This window comes from Crocuta crocuta, unplaced genomic scaffold (genome assembly GCF_008692635.1).
Source record: "Crocuta crocuta isolate KB4526 unplaced genomic scaffold, BGI_CrCroc_1.0 scaffold348, whole genome shotgun sequence".
Taxonomy (NCBI): Eukaryota; Metazoa; Chordata; class Mammalia; order Carnivora; family Hyaenidae; genus Crocuta; species Crocuta crocuta.
Window position 1 is genome coordinate 1,505,126 of NW_027529573.1, and position 19,507 is coordinate 1,524,632.

Here is a 19,507-nt window from a genome sequence, read left to right on the forward strand (position 1 = left end):
TGAAGTTAGAGCATGAGGTCGTTGAGGATAACTGGTCCTTACTGGGGTTGGCAGATCCAAGGGCTGTGACCTTTCTCCTCATGGGCAGAATTGGAGGCTTCCCCATGGTCATGGCTACCAGCTCCAGGAGTAGGACTAGGGACCTGTTTGGCAAACCAGTTTGGCAAGGCTCTCTCCTCTATGATGTCATCCAGCTGCTGTGTTCTCTGAGCAACAGTGCCAGATAAACTTCCGGCCTTGGAGTAGAAGGGGGCCTGGCCTTAAGTGCTGAAGGATGGGAAAGGAGTGACTCTTCCTTGGAAACTTAGAGGCAAGTGGGCTGTGGGAAGGAAAAGGATGCCTGAGATGCCCATTGTGCAGTGATGAGCCCCAGGAACCCAGCCTCATAGAAAAAGGAGAGGATTCTGGATGGGCTGGCCTGGGCATCTTATGATTTCTGGCAGTTTCCTGATGCCTGACATCCATCTAGATTCATGACAGGGGCTCTGTGTCTTGGAGCCTGGATCTAGATCACCCTTATAATACATGAGAGGCTATTTTGTTATTACCAAGACCCTCACAGGGGCGCCCGGGTGGCTTAGTCGGTTAAGCGTCCGACTTTCGCTCAGGTCATGATCTCGCGGTTCGTGGGTTCGAGCCCCGCGTCGGGCTCTGTGCTGACTGCCAGCTCAGAGCCTGGAGCCTGTTTCAGTCTGTGACTCCCTCTCTCTCTGACCCTCCCCTGCTCACGCTGTCTCTCTCTCTCCTAGAAATAAATAAAAAACATTTAAAAAAAAAAAAAAAAAGACCCTCACAGCTTGAGCCCTGTGAGGTAGGACCATCATTATACAGAAGAGGAGACAGGCTCAGTGAGGCCAAGTCCTGCTAGCACCGCATACAGGATTTGAACCCAGACTCTTTATTCTTTTTTTTTTTTAATGTTTTTTATTTATTTCTGAGAGAGAGAGTGAGGCAGTGTGAGCAGGGGAGTGTCAGAGAGAGAGGGAGACAAAGAATCCAAAGCAGGCTCCAGGCTCTGAGCTAGCTGTCAGCACAGAGCCCGACGCAGGGCTCAAACCCACGAACCATGAGATCATGACCTGAGCCGAAGCTGGATGATCAACTGGCTGAGCCACGCAGGTGTCCCTAGACTCTTTATTCTTAACCATAGTTCCCTGTCGTCTGCCATTGGGGATCTGCACCTGCCCACATGGGCCATTGTCCTATTTCTTAACCATTCAGCATAGCAGCTGAATCTTGGCATCAGAGAATCCTAGATGCCCACCTTGTGATCCAAATAGATAATCTGAGTCCCAGAGAGGGCAAGGAACAAGCTTCAGGTCACATAGCAATTTGGATATGGAACCACTCTGCACCCCAGCCTCCCAAATATCTTATTTCCCCCTTGGGCTGGCATTCTCAAGCATGAAATAACAATAACTGACACAGACTGAGTGCCCATTATGTGCTATTCACTCATTTAATCATCATCACCACCCTGTGCAGTAGGTGCTAAGATTATATCCTTTTGATAGATAAAGAAACTGAAGCTCAGAGAGGGAAGGTCACTTATTCAAGTTGACACAGCATGTTGGTGGCAGGGCTGAGATTTGAACCCAGCTGTGTGTCCCTTTCTCCTTGGTGGACCCAATAGGCCTCATTGAAGGCATGAAGACCTTTAGGTTGGAAGATAGATGGCCCCTTTGCAGGCTCCAGATGTGAGCAGTGTCCAGTTCAGAGTTTCCACACAGGCCTGGTCTCTCTGGGGTGGGTAAAGTGCTGAGGCTGTGGAAATGTTCTGAATCTTCCCAGAGGAGGCGGCCACGGTGGGAGGAGTGTTTGGTGCAGACCTCAGAGCCAAGTGTAGACGTGGCGGCTGGACCCGCTGCAGGCAAGGGAGGGCAGGCGGGGTGGGGCCCAAACCCAAACCGGCCTCCGAGCAGCTTTCCCAGCCATCCGCCAGCCGGGCCCAGCCCTGCTCGCCCTTCCAGCTCCCCATCTGGATTTGAGAGGAGAACTCTGGGTGTAATAATAGCTGAGTGGCAGCAAAGGCAATGCCTGGAGCTGCAGCCAGTGGATCACCAGGGTCCCCCATTGTCTTGTGCTGGCCTGGAACGGGTTTCAGGACTTTAAAAATAAAACCAAGTGCTTATGAAGTGCATATATGTGCCAAGCTTTGTGCTAAGGCTTAGCCCACAATAACTCACTTATTCCTCATGGCCACTCCAATAAGATAAGACTATTATTAGTGCTATTTGATGAATAGAGAAACTGAGGCACAAGGAGTTAAGCAACTCTCCTCTGATGATTATGGCAGCCTCCAATTGCTGAGCACATGTATACGTCTGTCCTGGATGCTGCACTGAGCACTTTCTGTGCATTTTCCCATTTGAGGTATTATGGACAGATCATCATTTATTTTGATGAGGAAAAACAGACCCAAAGAGAAAAAAGGGACTTGCCCAAGGTCATGTGGCTGAAGGGGCAGAGTTGAGACTCAAACCCAGGACTCTCAAACTGTAGGGAAGTTAGGATCTTGGCTGCTGGAATCAAATAAACCTGAATATGCTGAGGGCATCACTGCTCCTTAGCTGTGTGGCAGGCTTAGTTCACCTGCCTGAACTTCTGTTTTCTCGTCTGCAAAATGGGGGTTGAGATGATACTAATACCACCTGCCAGATAATAGGCCCACCTTGGGGATAGTTGGTTGTTTACGCTGTGCACTTACATTATACATTCACTCATTCAATTCTTAAAACAACCTCCATGGTGGGGACTCTTCTAGTACCTGTTTTATAGAAGAGAGAGAAATGTGAGACTCAGAAAGGGTAAGGTACTTGTCCAGGACAAACAGCGAGTGAGTCAGGATTGGAGGCCAGTGCTGTGATTCCAGAGGCTGAGCTCTTATCTCTGTATATTTTGCCTCCTGATACTGAGGCACAGAAGGGAATGTGGGCTATGCCTGGGTCACACAGCAAAGTAGGTCTTTAGGGACATCTGATGTATGAAGGCCAAAAGGGGAAGACCTGTCTGCCAGCCCCAATTTACTGCAGTCACAGATGCTTCAGGCTTGGAACTCAAGATGTTCTCTGTAGTCTTGAATTTCTGTAAAGATGCCCAGTTCTTCTAAAAGCCAGAGCAAGTTCCAGATTTGGGGGCCTCTTTCCCCAGGAGGCTAGGGTGCTAGATTCTAGGTTCAGTTAGCAGAAGTGAAAAGGTTCCTTCTGGCCAAAGAGGTCCAGTTCGCAGAGTCACCAGTGAAACTTGGGACATGAAGAGGGCGTCAGGCTTTGCTTAAATCCCAATTTAAGCAAATTTACTATCTACTTCATTTTCCTGGGCCTCAGTTTCTTCATCTTTCAAGTGGGGGCACTAATGTTTCCTGTAGTAGATTGTTTGCAAAAATAACTTCAATGCAGGATGCCTGAGTGGCTCAGTCTGTTAAGTGTCTAACTTTGGCTCAGGTCATGATCTCATAGTTCTTGAGTTCGAGCCCTGCATTGGGGTCTGTGCTGTCAGGGCAGAGCCTGCTTCAGTTCCTCTGTCTCCCTCTCTCTCTGCCTTTCCCGCCCTCTCAAAAATAAACATTAAAAAAAATAACTTCAATGTTTTGCCTCCCTGTAAGCAAGCCCCTTTGCAATGTGACCTTGAAACCCCTCCCATCAGGGGTGCTTGGGTGGCTCAGTCGGTTGAGCATCCGACTTCGGCTCAGGTCGTGATCTCACAGTTCGTGGGTTCGAGCCCCACATCGGGCTCTGTGCTGACAGCCAGCTCAGAGGCTGGAGCCTGCTTCAGATTCTGTGTCTTCCTCTCTCTCTGACCCTCCCCTGCTCACGCTGTCTCTCTCTCTTAAAAATAAATGAAACATTAAAAAAAAAGAAAAGAAACCCCTCCCATCAGGAGATAGAGTCTATGTCTTCACCCCTTGAATCAGGGGTCAGCCATATGACTAATTTTGGCTAATAGAATTCAGGGGAGTTGACACTGCCAGTTCTGAGCCTGGACCTTAAGAGATCCTGTAGCTTATACTTGTTCTTTGGAACCTTCTCAGCTGTCATGTGAACAAACCTGGGCTCTGCTGCATGAGGGAGAAGCCACCGGAACAGGAACAAGTTGTCCTAGCTGAGCTGTGCTAGTCAGTCACCAGCTGATCCAACAGCTGACCACAATGAATGAATAAGCCCAGCTGAGACCAGAAGAACCTTTGGCTGAGCCCAGCCCAAATTGCCAATCCATAAACTCATGAGTTAAAGAAATGGTTATTGTTTTAATGCATGCAGTTTGGAGTGATTTGTTATGCAGCATTGCTATGGCAATTAATAATTGGTATACAGTTTTTATTAAATTTATTTATTTATCTTGAGAGAGAGCACAAGTGAGGGAGGGGCAAAGAGAGAGAAGGAGAGAAAGGGAATCCTAAGCAGGCTCCACACTGCCAGAGCAGAGCCCGACACAGGGCTTGAACCCATGAACTGTGAAATCATGACCTGAGCTGAAGTTGGATGCTTAACCAACTGAGCCACCCAGGGGCCCCGAGTTTTTTTTTTTTTTTAAATGTTTATTTATCTTTGAGAGGTGGGGAGGGGTAGAGAGAGAGGAAGACAGAGGATCTGAAGTGGGCTGTGTGCTGAGAACATTTAGGGCTTGAACTCACTAATTGAAATCATGACCTGAGCTGAAGTCAGACACTCAACCTACTGAGCCACCCCGGTGATCCCCACCCCCAATTTTTTAAAAAGTTATTTATTTAAGTAATGTTTACACCCAACATGGGGCTTGAACTCATGACCTTGAGATCAAGAGTCACGTGCTCTTCCAACTGAGCCAGCCAAGCCCCCCTGGTATACAATTTCATTCAGTGTAATTAGTGCAACAAACCAAAAATCTCAATGGCTTAACCCAATTAGAGTTTATTTCTTACTCACACAAAGTCTGATAAAGAGCAGCCCTCTCCTAACCCATCTCTCTTGGAAGGCACCTCTCTTCCAAGCAATAACTCAGGCCCTCCCTGGAATCCATTTTTGAATCTTCTGCATGTGGAAAGAGAGCCTAAAAATCAAATGAGGCTCAGGGCACCTGGGTGGCTCAGTCAGTTAAGCGTCCAACTTTGGCTCAGGTTATGATCTCACGGTTCATGGGTTCAAGCCCCACACTGGGCTCTGTGCTGACAGCTCAGAGCCTGGAGCCAGATTCAGATTCTGTGTCTCCCTCCCTCTCTGACCCTCCCCTGCTCACGCTCTCTCTCTCTCTCTCATAAATAAATAAAACATTAAAAAAATTTTTTTTAATCAAATGAGGCTCACCCACTCTTAATTGCTTTGCCCAGGGTGATGTATACTTTCATTGGCCAGAATGTAGCCACATGACTCTACTAACTGCAAAGGAAGATGAGGATGTGCCCTTCCTGTGTGCCCAGGAAGAGGGAACATGTTGGAGAACACAAAGCATTGTTCCTGCCACATTCCCTCTCTCACAGGCTGTCATGAAGGGTCAAGCAGAGAACTAACATCTATAAAGAATTAATTCCAGGGGCACCTAGATGGCTAAGTTGGTTGAGTGTTCAACTTCAGCTCAGGTCATGATCTCGCAGTTCATGAGTTTGGGCCCGTGTCAGGCTCTGTGCTGACAGCTCAGAGCCTGGAGCCTGCTTCAGATTCTGTGTCTCCCTCTGTCTCTCTGCCCTTCTCCTGCTCATGCTCTGTCTCTCTCTCTCCCAAAAATAAACATTAAAAAATTAAAAAAAAATTAATTCCAGTACCTAGCATAGGGTGGTTTAAATAAGGGACAACTTATAGGTGAAGAATCTGAGGCTCAGAGAGGTTGAGGAATTTGCCTGAAATCATACAGCGAGCCAGGGGAGTAGCTGTTTAATGGTAGTGAAGCATTCAGGACAGATCTGGAGTTGGACAGGTCTGAGTATAAGTCTCAACTCTGTCACTTCTTCACTGTGTGACATTAGGCAGGTTACTCAGTTTTTCTAAGCTTCAGCTTCCTCATCCACAAAATGGAGAGAGGAAAAGTTCCAACCTCACAGGGTTGGGGTGAACATTCAGGAGCTTATGTGCGTCAAGAGCTTAGCTTAGATCCTGGATTGTGGACACTGCCTAATAAACATGCACCACCTGCACAGATGTGATGTTATTTCTGATCTTACCTTGCCAGGGTCAACACATTTATTATGTTTTGTGCAAATTCTGTCCCTTCCTCCTACCTCTTGGGGTGTGAATGGCTTTATTTACTTGGTGAAGAGAAGAAAAATTTTCCTCAGTTGTATATTAGTCACTCAATAAATCTTTATAAGCACAAAGCCCCCAAGTACCAATGTCTGCTCTGCTGACAGAGGTCTGAAATACCCTTATTATTGCTTCCTTTAGACTAAAGTTTGGCCCTGTAAAATGCATCCTCTTTCTAATCCACTTCTAGGATTGTCCCATCACGGCGAAAGGGGCAGGACAAGAGGGTCTGGAGCTAATGGGCTCCAGCTGGGGAAAGGCCAGAGCCAGAGCATTCCCTGCTGGGTGTGTGGTCTGGGCATTCTGAAAATGTCTGCCCACACAGAAGTCCAAGATGGGAAAGAAGTGGCTTCCCCTCCTTCCCCATTTAACCCATCTCTGAGCCTTCCCTTGCAGCCAGCCAGCCAGAAGTTCATGAGCATATGCTGAGACTTGGCAGGTCTTATGGAGCTCACAGTCCATGACTGGAGTTTGAAGGGTAAGGGAGTGAAGGAGGAGAGTGGGAATTAGAAAGGAGAGGGGAGCAGGAACAAAACCAAAGGGTCCCTATGGACCACCTATGGGTGGCTGGCCATATAGTTTGTGGGGTCTGGTGCAAAATGAAGACATGAAGCCCCTTGTTAAAAAAAACTATTAAGAATTTCAAGATGGTGACAGAGCATTAAACCAAGTACGGGACCCTGTGGAACTGCACAGCTCGTACACCTGTGAAGTTGGTCTTACCCATGGACCACAGTAAGAAGAAAGAACTTCACTGTGAGGGCTATGGGGAGCCACTGAAGGCTTTTGAGCTAGGGATGATAAGATCTGATTTGCATAAGCTTTAGTTGCTGTCTCACACACCACACCTGGATGATATGTGACTCTCTTCTCTGCACTAGCAGCCTGATCCATTTTCTTGAAATACTTTACTCAGAATGTCATTACCCTGCTCAAGAACCTGCAGTGACTTCTACCTCCTAATCAGATCCAGCCCAAACTCCCTACACAGACACTCAAGGTCGTTCATAATCTGTTCTTACACGATTTAGTTAACCTGTTGCCAACATAGGCTGTGTGCTGAATCCCAGAGATGATGAACTAACCTGAGGACACAAAGCTAGAACCCAGGTCTCCGGCCATTTGCCCATGGAATGTGAGACTTCACAGTGTGCTTTGTAACCCCCAGCCTAGCATAGAACCTTGCGTATAGTAGCTGCTCAACATGTGCCTGTGGCAGTGAGTTCCTCCTGGAGCACATCTTTGCCAGTGTAATGGTGTTCCAGAATCCAGGATGTAGTTGTCATCCTTCCTGACTTCTCTCCATCACCCCTACCTCTAGATACTCACCAAGCCTCACTGCACACCCTGGTCCTCACTGGGCCAGGTCCTGCTCATAGACATGTTTGTGGCCGACAGAGCTTTTTTTTTTTTTTTTAATTTTTATTTATTTCTAGGAGAGAGACAGCGTGAGCAGGGGAGGGTCAGAGAGAGAGGGAGATACAGACTCTGAAATAGGCTCCAGGCTCTGAGCTGGCAGTCAGCACAGAGCCCGACGCAGGGCTCGAACCCACAAACTGCGAGATCATGACCTAAGCGAAAGTCGGATGCTCAACCAACTAAGCCACCCAGGCACCCCTCGACGGAGCTTTTAAAAAGCTTTTTGGGGGCACCTGGGCAGCTCAGTCGTTTGAGCATCTGACTCTTGATTTCAGCTCAGGTCATGATTCCAGGGGTGTGGGATTGATTCCACTTGGGCTCCTTTTTGAGAGAGAGAGAGACAGAGTGGGAGCAGAAGAGTGGCAGGGAGAGGGAGACACAGAATCTGAAGCAGGTTCCAGGCTCCGAGCTGTCAGCATAGAGCCCAACGTAGGGCTCAAACTCAAGACTTGTGAGATCATGACCTGAGCTGAAGTCAGACGCTTAACTACCTAAGCCACCCACGTGCCCTTCTTTCTGGAAAAATATTAAGAGAGTACAATAAGGAATCCCCAGGGTAATGTTTGAAAACCCCTTTTATGTTGTTGAAGGAGATTTAAATGTTCAGAAGTCCCCTACAAAGGACTTGGTTCCTTTCAGAAGCAGGTGGGTCTAACCAGGCTGTGGTGGTTTGGGGCTGAAAGATAAGGAGTGGACTAAAGAACAGTAACCCTTTCTTACCTTGGGAGGCAAAATGCTTTTGGGTATTAGGAAAGGTTCTTTGTTTGTAAAAACTAGAAACCTCTCTGGATCATGCTGAGCAAAATGAGACTCTGTTGGAAGGCCATCAGAAGTGGTATCAAGATCATAAAAATTTCTAGGTAGAAACAACAAAGTCGTTGTTTCAGTTCAAATTGTTTTCTGCTTTCCAGACCTCCTTGTGATCAGCCTGTCAGTTAGAAGTACACACTTCTTGCATTCGAAGTGTGGTCTGTGGACGAGCAGCTTTGGCATATGCTGGGCACTATTAGAAACAGTCTTAGGCCTCACCCCAGACATACTGAACCAGAATCTGTATTTCAACAAGATTTTCAGGGAGATTCATGTGCACATTGTAGTTTGGGTTTGTGGCCACAAGAATCAGCTGGGTGATGGGAAGGAGGATGTCTCTTAAACCTGAAGTTTAAGCCTTCAAGAAGAACTATTGCCTTGTTGGTCTACAGGGGATGGTGTTTCCCAGGGTCCACTGGGGAGAGGTCAATTAAACTGGCAAATAGTCTTGAGCTGCTGCTACAAATTCCTACCCGGGTGCTAGTGGGGCAAGAGTCCAACCTACAGCAGCTTGCGCCCCAGATAGGAGATGGGTGGGAGAAACCAGGCCTGTGACTTGTCCAGGAAGACACGGCTCGGGACCCTAGAGGGAATGCCCTATATGCTGCTGGGTCTCAACTTAGGGGGTTCTAATTTGAGGTGCTCATCTACTTGGCTGAAGGAAGGCAGAGGGTGGCTTGTGCTGATGTCAAAGCTGGGGGATTTCAACCTTTCTGCTTTGCTCTGGGCAAGCAGTTCCTAAAAGCTGCCCTTGGGACACAGAATGGAGAAGCAATATTGACTTGGCCCTATAGAAGTTCCAAAGCACCTTCACACTTTATCATATTCGATCTTCATAATGATCTCATACAAAGGACCAGCCGAGCATGGATGGCTCCTGCCTCTAAAAAGGGTTGAATTCAGGGCGCCTGGGTGGCTCTGTTGGTTAAGCATCTGACTTCAGCTCAGGTCATAATCTCGCAGTTCGTGAGTTGAGGCCCCATGCTGGGCTCTGTGCTGACAGCTCAGAGCCTGGAAACTGCTTTGGATTTTGTGTTGCCCTCTCTCTCTGCCCCTCCTCTTCTCTCTCTCTCTCTCTCTCTCTCAAAGAAAAATAAACATTAAAAAAATAAAAAGGGGGCAAATTCAACCCCAGGAGTGACTATAACAGCTAAGTTTAGTGAGATCTGCTACTTAACTTGTATCTCCTTCTTGGTTTGTTAAAGTTTTGTTCTCAAATCAGAAGTTAGGAGGGTTGAATCAGGGGTAAGCTCATTCTTTCACATTATGAAATTGTTAAAGTATGCCTATGTTAGAGGTGCCTGGGTGGCTCAGTCAGTTAAGCATCTGACTCTTGATTTTGGCTCAGGTCATGATCTCTCCATCATGAGATCAAGCCCCATGTCAGGCTCTGCACTGGGCATGGAGCCTGCTTAAGATTTTCCCTCTCCATAAAAAAAAAAATTAAAAAAACAAAAACCAAAAAATGGGGTGCCTGGGTGGCTCAGTTGGTTAGGCATCCAACTTCAGCTTAGGTCTTGATCTCATGGTTCATGAGTTCGAGCCCTGCATCCAGCTCTGTGCTGACAGCTGAGAGCCTGGAGCCTGCTTCATATTCTATGTCTCCCTCTTTCTCTGCCCCTCCCTGCCTTTCTCTCTCTCTTTCTCAAAAATAAACATTTAAAAAATTAAAATAAAGAAGATTCTCTCCCTCTCCTTCTGCTCTCTCTCTCAAATAAATAAATAAATAAATAAATAAATAAATAAATAAAGTATGCCCATGTTAGAGCTCTCTATAAGAGAAAAGTATCCATCCAACCTTGTTCAATACTCTGTTGGGTGTGAGAGTTTCCCTTTCAGGGCCAACATATTATTGGAGGAAAGCAATTTCTACTCCTCCCACTTATTTCTGTCATGGATCTCCCACCTGCCACCCACAGGTCCCAGATGTTTCTCAGCACCTTGAGGCGGCTTCCAAAATTATGGACAGAGGTTCCAGAAGGAAATTTTCAGTCTCTACAGGGCTCACCTTTTATCTCCAAAACTTAATAAATGACATCACAAGTAATGCTTGGCAAATAGGCTGAGGGAATCTGGCCAGTAAGGACAGACAGAAGCCTGCAGGCATGGACGCAGTCAGGATGGAAATAAAGACTGATGATAGGTGGAGGTGACAACAGAACCAAGAATGAACAATCCCAGCTAGCATAACAGAACACTTTCACAAGCATGGTCCTCTTTTATCCTTGGCAGCCCTGAGTGGTAAGACAGAATTATACCCATTTTACAGATAAAGATCCTAAGGTCTAGCAAAGTCACGGAGCTATACATAACCAAGCCATACATCTTACACCAGTGCTTATTGGGTGTACAGATGATGTTTGTGGAATAAAAGTAGAAAGGGTACATTTGGTAGTACTTTTTAAATGATGAGAAATTTATATTTTTGTAATCTTAAGTATCTCCCCCACAAGATGCTTACTAATTACAAAGGGGCCCTTTACAACAGAGAAACATGGCAGATGCCTCCTTAACGAAGTGATTGATGTTAACATCACCAGTAATAAATCATGTTGACAGAATATAGCCCCTGAATGATGCACTAAGAAGGGCACAATATCGCTTCTGTGGTATTCTTGCCAAAAATGCATAATCTTGATCTAATTATGCAAAAACATCAGACATTCAAATTGAGGGTTGTTTTGTAAAATGACTTACCATCACTCTTCAGTCTCAAGGTTAAAAAAGAACAGAGAGATTGGGGAACAGATTGGAGGATCTGCACCTTTATTAGGGTATTTATCGTTTCCACAATGGACACTTTTGGTATTTTCCACCCATCCCTCAGGCCTAACTCTTCTTCCCTCTTCTGACTCCAACCATGAGTTTTTCGTGGAAGCTGCCATGTTTTTACACACCAATCCTAAGCCACAGTTGATTGGTCCAGGGGTGGATATCTGACTCAGTTGGGCCAATCAGATACTTTCCTGGATCTCCTCTCCTACCCCGCCAAAATCTGGAACTGAGAAGTTAATTGGTCTGACTATGGTGGCTGGTGCCATGAGTTATGAAACGTGGAAGCTGTTAGCCATCACTTTCTCTCCTATGTGGGAGAACCCTATCGGCCACTAGAGAGGGAAGACAGGTAACACAGAGAAGCAGAGAGCAAGAGTGAGAGCAAGAGAGACCTAATTCTATTTGTTTCGGAGTTTTCTGTCCTTGCCAGGTATAGGTTGGTCAATTGACCCTACTGTCTACTACATAATCCCTCGAATCCAATCTCCCAATAAAATCTCCTCCCCCAAAATCTGTATTAATGTAGCCAGGTTAGTTTTATGTAGCTCTCAACCCAAAGACACTCAAATAATATAGCTACTCTGAATGATTTCTGTAAATGTTTTATCTCTCCCACTCATCTGGGAATTGCCAAATGCCCACTTAGATACAGTTTTCATTGGCCTGTGGCTAGGGAGAAAACTAGAACAATGTGGTGAGTTATAAACGTAATTTTTTTAATTGCTAGATTCTGAGATTAGTCCTTACTAAATTTTATGGTGAGAGTAGAAAGTAATGCTTTATTTCTCCTTTTTTTGAATGTTCTTTGACAAATAACAAAATGTGGCCGCATTCGGGGAGAAAAACTTTACTGGGATGTAAAATCTCAGAGTCGGGGAAGCACCCAGGTAATGATTCCTCTGGGGCAGAACCCTCGCCTGGCTCTCGGCATAGCACAGCTCCTAACACATGGTAGGGAAGGAGGTACCTTCGAAAGAGTAAGATGAGCTAATGGGTTTAGAGAGCTGTTCTGGTCTCCTGCATGTCACACGGGGATGAGCTGGTTCAGATCTGTTATAGCTTGTTCATTCGCTTCACTCTTATGATTTCCAAATCAGGCCAGATTTCTTTATCTGTCTGCAAAATGCCCTACTATCTGACTGCAAAACGCAGTCAGGATGGAAATAAAGACTGATGATAGGTGGAGGTGACAACAGAACCAATGCTTGCCTTTCAAGTGGACCTCCGATTCATTTTCTCCTTTTTTTTTAATTTTTAAAATTTATTTTATTTTATTTTTACCTTTTTAATGTTTGTTTTTGAGAGAGAGAGAGAGAGAGAGCGTGCATGAGCAAGTGAGGGAGGGGCAGAGAGAGAGAGGGAGACGCAGAATCCGAAGCAGGGCTCCAGGCTCTGAGCTGTCAGCACAGAGCCCATCGCAGGGCTTGAACCCTGAAACCGTGAGATCATGACCTGAGTCAAAGTCAGATGCTTAACTGACTGAGCCACCCGGGGGTCCCTATTTTATTTATTTTAGAGAGAGAGCATAAGTGGGGGAGAAGGGGAGAGGGGGGGAGAGAGACATTGAGAGAGGGAGAGAATCTCAAGCAGGCTCCATGCTCAGCATTGAGCCTGACACGGGCTTGATGCCATAACCCTGGTATCATGACCTGAGCCAGAATCAAGAACCCAATGCCCAGATAGATGACTGAGCCACCCAGGCACCTCCATTTTCTCTTTTCTTCTTACATCCATCTAAAGGTGGCTTGACTGGGAAGAGAGGTGAAAGCTCTCTTCTCAAAACATGGAGGGTCAGTTTATTATGGTGGGGAGAGAGCCCTGGAATGGGAGTCAGATAACATTGCAGCCCAACTCTGGTTGCCCCTCTGGCTGGTTGCTAATTCTCAGGCAATTTGCTTTATTTCTCTGAGCCTCAGTTTTCCCATCTGTAAAATGGGGGTGCTGTCTAGCCTCCCTTTTGCATGGGGCTGTTAGGAGGGCCAGAGTAAGGCTTTGGCAGCAAATTGGAAACTGGAAATGGGGAGAATTGTTTTATAGGGGCAGTTGGAGGTATTTGAGTAGTAAGTGATGATATCATAGAAATGGGAAGGTAGGGAAGTTTCTTAGTACTTCCTAGCTATGTCTCTTACTTACATGTGACCTCGCTTCTCTGTGCCTGAGCTTCCTCGTCTAGGGAGAGCCATGTCCCATAGTCAGGATCCCACTCTGGGCACTGAAGAACACATAGAGCTGATGAGGGAGAGAGAGGCACTTCAGGAGACTGCAGCAAAGGTTTGGGATTAGGAATTACTCCAGCACGAATGAGAAACACTGGTTTTACATGTTGTGTTTCATATGTACAATCAAAATACTTCTCTATTGTGATGAGAATTAAGCAAGATAATGCAGGCATAGCCCTCGGCACAGACTGGCACATAGCAAACTCAGTCATGGTGCGTGTCCTTACTGCTATCATTTTAATTTACAGGTAAAGGAAACAGAGTCTCTGAAGGTGATGTGGCTGGCCTAGTTATACAGTTATGGGAGTCAGGCAGAATTTGAATCCACATCTTCTTGACTCTAGAGGCCAGGATCCGAACAACTGTGTTACAGTTGCCCCTTTGTGGGGCCTCTGCTCCGGACCCCAGCTGCCTGCCTGACTCAGCAACTGTGGGTGGCCTTCCTCCTGTGCGTGGGCAGCAGAGTTGGTAAGAAGCCTCCCGGTTCCTTGAAAACCAAATATGGCCAGACCAGGCCCTCTGAGGCCCGACCCCCAGGCTGGGCTTGCTCCTGCCTGCTTGTCTGGGCGGTTGGGCCTTACTCCCTGTACTAACTCCTGGCTTTGTCCCAAAGGACTCTGGGAGAGCCTCTATTCAGATCCCCTTCCTCATGGGATCTTGTTGAGGAAGTGAAACCAGTGTCTCATCCATGCTGCAATAATTCCTAACTTCAAGGCTTTGCTCATGGAGTGCCTCTCTCTTACCAGCTCTTGTACATTCTTTGGTGCCCAGTGTGAGGTCAGGAATAATTACTTCCAGACTGTGTGACCTGGAGTAAAATACTCATCACATCCATCCATACCTTCGTTCCTTCCTCCCTCCCTCCCCTCTCCTTGCTTCTTTTTCTCTCCCCTTCATACTTTTCCCCCTTCCTTCTTTCCACCCAATGGGCACCTTCCTGTGCCAGACACTTTATATACAGTGTCTCCTTGCAGACTAGAAGCCTCTTGAGGCTTGCAGAGCAGGTGCCAGGGGATAATTATTCAACCAATATCCATGGGCCAAGACTTGTCTTCACTGCAGTCCTGGTGAGACTCTTATTATCACCTCCATTTCACAGTTGGGAAACTGACTGAAGAGAGGGGAAGTCCAAAGGATGCCCAGTGGAGATGGGTGGCACTGAGACTTGAACTCTGATCTGTTGGACTCTAGAGGCAGCACTGCACAACTCCTAATGGATGGACAGACCATGGTGAAGGTCAGGTCCTGGGGGAGGGCTGGAGCCACTTCTCCACTTCTTAGCTTCTGAGTAGTTCCCTTAACCCAGAGCCTTTCTTTTTTCTTTTTTTTTTTAATTTTTTTTTTTTTTTTTTTTTTTTTTTTTTTTATTTTTTTTTTTTTTTTTTTTTTATTTCTAGGAGAGAGAGAGAGAGAGAGAGACAGCGTGAGTAGGGGAGGGTCAGAGAGAGAGGGAATCACAGACTCTGAAACAGGCTCCAGGCTCTGAGCTGGCAGTCAGCACAGAGCCCGATGCGGGGCTCGAACCCACGAACCGCGAGATCATGACCCAAGCAAAAGTCGGACGCTTAACCGACTAAGCCACCCAGGTGCCCCAACCCAGAGCCTTTCTGACACAGCTGTCCCTCCCTCACTTTCCCTACTCCAGCCCCTCCGTGGCTGGAGCTGATCTGATACTTGCCAGGGAGGCTAGAGAGGATTAATTCTTTCCCTTGGTTCCACCTTTCTGAGCCTTTGAGAGTGCCTGTCCTATTTCATAGTTTGCAAAGTCCTTTTCAAGGTCACCAGCATCCTTACCTCAGCCCTGCAGGGGACAGTAGAGTAAGGAGGATCTTCCCCATCGTTCCAATAGGGGAACAGGCCCCTGCACTGGTCATATGTTACATCAGGGGGTGGCTCAGCTGGAATCTCTTACTTCAAAGAGCTGAGCACAGAATTAGCTGCTAGATCTTTCTTGAAGTCATGGTATTAAGTGTTTCGAATCCAGAAGATCCCAGCTCTGCTTCTCACTAGCTGTGCAGCCTTGGGAGAGTCACTTCACTTTTCAGAACCCTATCTTCTTCTCTGACAAATGGGGATATTGCTAGTACCCATTTGAGAGATTTTGGGAGGATGAAATAAAATAATGCTTATAAATCACTTAGCACAGTGCCTGGAACATAGTGGGTACTCAGATAATGAGGTTATTATTATGCTTAGTGCCTAATATAGAACATCAGATCAGGAGGACTATCCAGGCCAAGGATAATTTACTAATATTCCTTTATCACTACTATGTGCCAAACACATTCATCAGGACACAATCCCTATAACTCAGTGCCATTTTACAGATGTGGTAACTGAGGCTCAGAGAAGGAAAGTGACTTGCTCTAACTCCCTATCCAATCAGAGGAAGAGTCTAGGCCTGGACTCAAGTCTGTGTCTGTAATGTCAGCTCTGTTCTGCTGGATTCTCCAAACTTATCATGTAAAGGCCCAGACTTCACAGGAAAAGGGAGTTACTTGGGGATCCACAGCAGCTAGGAATAGATCAGAGCACACCAGGGAGGCCTTTTCCATCCTGGCAGCTGTGCACAGGTCTGGATAACTCTCCAGTTCTAGGATTAAAACAGGAGCTGACTGACATAGTCACAGTCCTCAGAAGGGTCCCGGAATCTGGTCCACGGTCTCAGGCAAGCTGGCAGATCTCAGCTTCCCCACATACTCCTCAGCCCCCACCCTACCCTGTGACCACCCCTTCCCCACCTCCAGCTTTCAGCATGCCCCCCACCCTTTTTTTTTTTTCAATCAGCTGAACCTTCTGCCAAAGAAAACTCATTGATGCCCGCAAACCAGCCAGCCAGGAAGAAGGCTGCCCTGGAATGTTGGAGGGGGGTCACCAAGCTGTTTGTGGGCAGGCCAGCAGAGAAATGTGAGCAGCTACCTTTTTTGGGTAAAGTCTGAATTCCCTCTGTGAGAAAGGATCCAGGGAAGATTATCTTAGAGGCTTGGGCCTCAGTTTCCCCGTGATCACCACCATGGTATTTAGAAGGTATGAGTAACTTCAGTTATTGATTTTCAACAGCTATTGGTTGGGTGACTGCTGTGTGCCAGGCACTGAGCTGGGCTGGCCGCTTGGGACACAGCTGACAGAGCTGACGCCTGTGCTTGGGGAGGACTTTTCAGCAGAAAGCAGTGTCTCAGTAATTCTCCCAGTGAACAAAAGGCATGTGCCCCAGGCCCACAACCCTGATCAACACTCTTGGGACTGGTCAAGTTGCAGATCTCAAAATTTTGGGGGTTTTAAAAGGTGGTCTGGGGGCGCCTGGTTGGCTCAGTCAGTTAAGCATCTGACTCTGGCTCAGGTCATGATCTTGCAGTTTGTGAGTTCGAGCCTCGTGTTGGGCTTTGTGCTGACAGCTCAGAGCCTGGAGCCTGCTTCAGATTCTGTCTTTCTCTCTCTCTTTGCCTTTCCCCTGCTTGCACTGTTTCCCTCTCTTGAAAATAAATAAGCGTTAAAAAAAATGTTGAAGTTTATCTGGTGGGGACTGGGTCCACCCATCTCCAATCAAATATATGGATATTGTTGTAGTGAGAAGTTTAAGTATTGAGTCTAAGTGGGACCCCATGTTTGGCCTCCACATGATTTTTTTTCAAATATATGGAAAAGCCCTTGGATGTCTGGGCTTTGTGGACTATAGAATTGAAGACAAGGGATTGAAGCCCTGATTCATCTCCCCATTTTCTCAGATGAGAAAACTGAGGCTCAGAGGAGAGGAGTCACATACCCCAGGCCCTAGAGCAAGCGGATGGTGCAGGTGGGTGAATGCAGGTCTTGGTGACTCCACATTCAGAGCTTGTCACCAGCAGGGACCCTGGCTGTGAGAGAAGCAAGGGCTGAGTAGAGAAGGTTCTCTAGCCAAACCTCAGTGGCCCACCAGTGAGTTCTGCCAGGAAGGAGTTAAGAGTAATCTGGGCCGCTGCCAGGCCTCTGCACAACGGCTCCTTGCAGGGCCTGCCTGTCTGGGGCCTGTTTACCAGGCCGCACTTGCATCACTGGCTTCGACGTGCAGTGCAAACACACTCACATTCTTGGGTCATGAGAAATGCACAATTGTGATGACATCATGCCCAGAGAGAAGATTTTCGCCAGCCTCCCTCCTGCCCACAGTCAAAGCTGTTTAATTAGCAGTCTTAACTGGAACTCTTGTCTTCTTGTAAAAACCAACTGGAGGAACTTATGGGTGGGGGTTATGGGGGTTGGAGTGAGTGAGGGTGTGTGTGTGTGCGTGTGCGCGCACGTGTGTGTATGTGTGTGTGTGTTTTAAGGGATAAAAATAGCCCATCTGGGACTCCTTTTGGGGTATTTGTGAGTATCAGTGCACCACTGTTTATATTAAATCTATGTCACACTGGACATTTACGTCTGAATTTGGCTTGGAGACAGGAAGAGAGAAGCCACCCATGTCTTTTTGTTCCCTTTTAGGAGGGAGACATGTAGGCCAAGTAAAAGGGCCCTTGGAGACTATTTAGACCAACCCTCATTATAAAGCCAAGGAAAGGGAAGCCCAGAGAGGGGAGGGCCTTGCCTGAGGTCACACAGTGAGGCTCCAAGTTCCCACACCACTATAAGCACTTTGCAGCACTGCCCCCAGCCTCCTACTTCGGCTTTGTGAGTTGGTTTTTCAGGGTGTTGGAAAAAGAGATGCTTCTAGCTAGAGCTTTCCGGATATCTTTTGAGATCAAAGTGAAGGTAATGGTGGTGGTGGTGGTGGACACGGAGGTGGCCTGGGAGCAGAGGGGAGAGAGATTGAGACCAAAGAAAACCTCACCCTCATCCGCCTGCTCTCTCCTGCCCCTAAAGGAACATACCCTAGGCTTTGAGACATCTGTTCCTCTTCCAGGCACCCCCAGGCTTTCTTTAGCTCCACCTTCCTAAGAAGTGCCACCTCCTCACTGGCTTCCTTCCATGACCATTGAAGACTTATTTCCCACCACAGGGGCTAGATTTTTAGCAAATGAAAATAGAAGACACGAGTTAAATTTGATTTTCAGAAGGGCACCTGGGTGGCTTGAGTGGCTGAGCATCTGACTCTTGATTTTGGCTCAGGTCATGATCCCAGGGTTGTGGGATGGAGCCCCGCATCTGGTTCCACACCATTGAGCATAGAGCTTGCTTGAGATTCTCTCTCTCTTTAAAAAAAAAATTGATTTTTGGGCGCCTGGGTTGCTTAACTGACTAGTTAAGCATCCGACTTCAGCTCAGGTCATGATCTCGTGGTTTGAGTTCGAGCCCCGTGTCAGGTTCTGTGCTGATAGCTCAGAGCCTGGAGACTGCTTCAAATTCTGTAACTTCCTCTCTCTCTATACCTCCTCTACTTGTGTGTATTCTCTCTCAAAAATAAATAAACATTAAAAAAAATTGACTTTAAGATACACAAATAATGTTTTAGTAGGAATATGTCTCATGCAATATTGAGATACCTGGAAACCTTAATCCCCTTCATCTTTATCATCACCATTGTGGCAGATATAATATTTCCCCATTAGCCTTCCCTCTCTTTCATCATTAACTGAGCCCTGATTTTGTCTGGAGTAGCATTGTGTCCCAGGCTATGAGTCAATCATTAGTCTAAGCTAGTGACAACAACACTGTTCTCCTTTGTCTTTCCAGACTCCCTTGCAGTCAGGATTGATCTGATGGCCTTAAAATGTGTTTGTAAAATTTTTTGACACCGTCCTTTTGAAAAAGTGGAGATTCATCCCCACAACCTTGAATGTAGGCTAGACTCAGTGACTCATTTCAAAGAGTGACTTCTGAGGGTAGGTCATAAAAACCATTGTTGTTGTTACCTTGCTCTCTTAGATTACTTGCTCTGGGTGAAATTAGCCACCATATTGTGAGGACACTCAACAGCCCTGTGGAGAGGCCCACATGGGAGGAACTAAGTCCTTCCACTGTAGCCAGCATCAACATACCAGGCATGTGAGTGAGAGACCTTGAAAGTGGCTACAGCCCCAGTCAAGCCTTTGAGTAATTGTAGTGTGGGCCAACATTTTGACTGCAGCATCAGCCAGAGATATCTTTGTATTAATC

At 46.8% G+C, this 19,507-nt stretch overlaps 1 long non-coding RNA gene across 3 annotated transcripts in view; it reads left to right on the plus strand.

Moving 5' to 3' along the window:
* The first annotated feature begins 228 nt into the window (after positions 1–228).
* The window catches only part of LOC144229520 (uncharacterized), a 47,906-nt gene continuing 28,627 nt past the window's right edge, over positions 229–19,507 (plus strand). Inside the window, exons 1-4 of one of the 3 annotated variants that reach the window (XR_013334514.1) lie at positions 229–310; positions 13,684–13,903; positions 14,535–14,672; positions 16,223–16,342. This is a non-coding gene — a long non-coding RNA (uncharacterized LOC144229520). Of the gene's footprint in view, positions 311–13,683; positions 13,904–14,534; positions 14,673–16,222; positions 16,343–17,160; positions 17,229–19,507 lie in introns of all 3 variants that reach the window. The other 2 variants (XR_013334515.1, XR_013334516.1) reach the window with 2 other exon arrangements.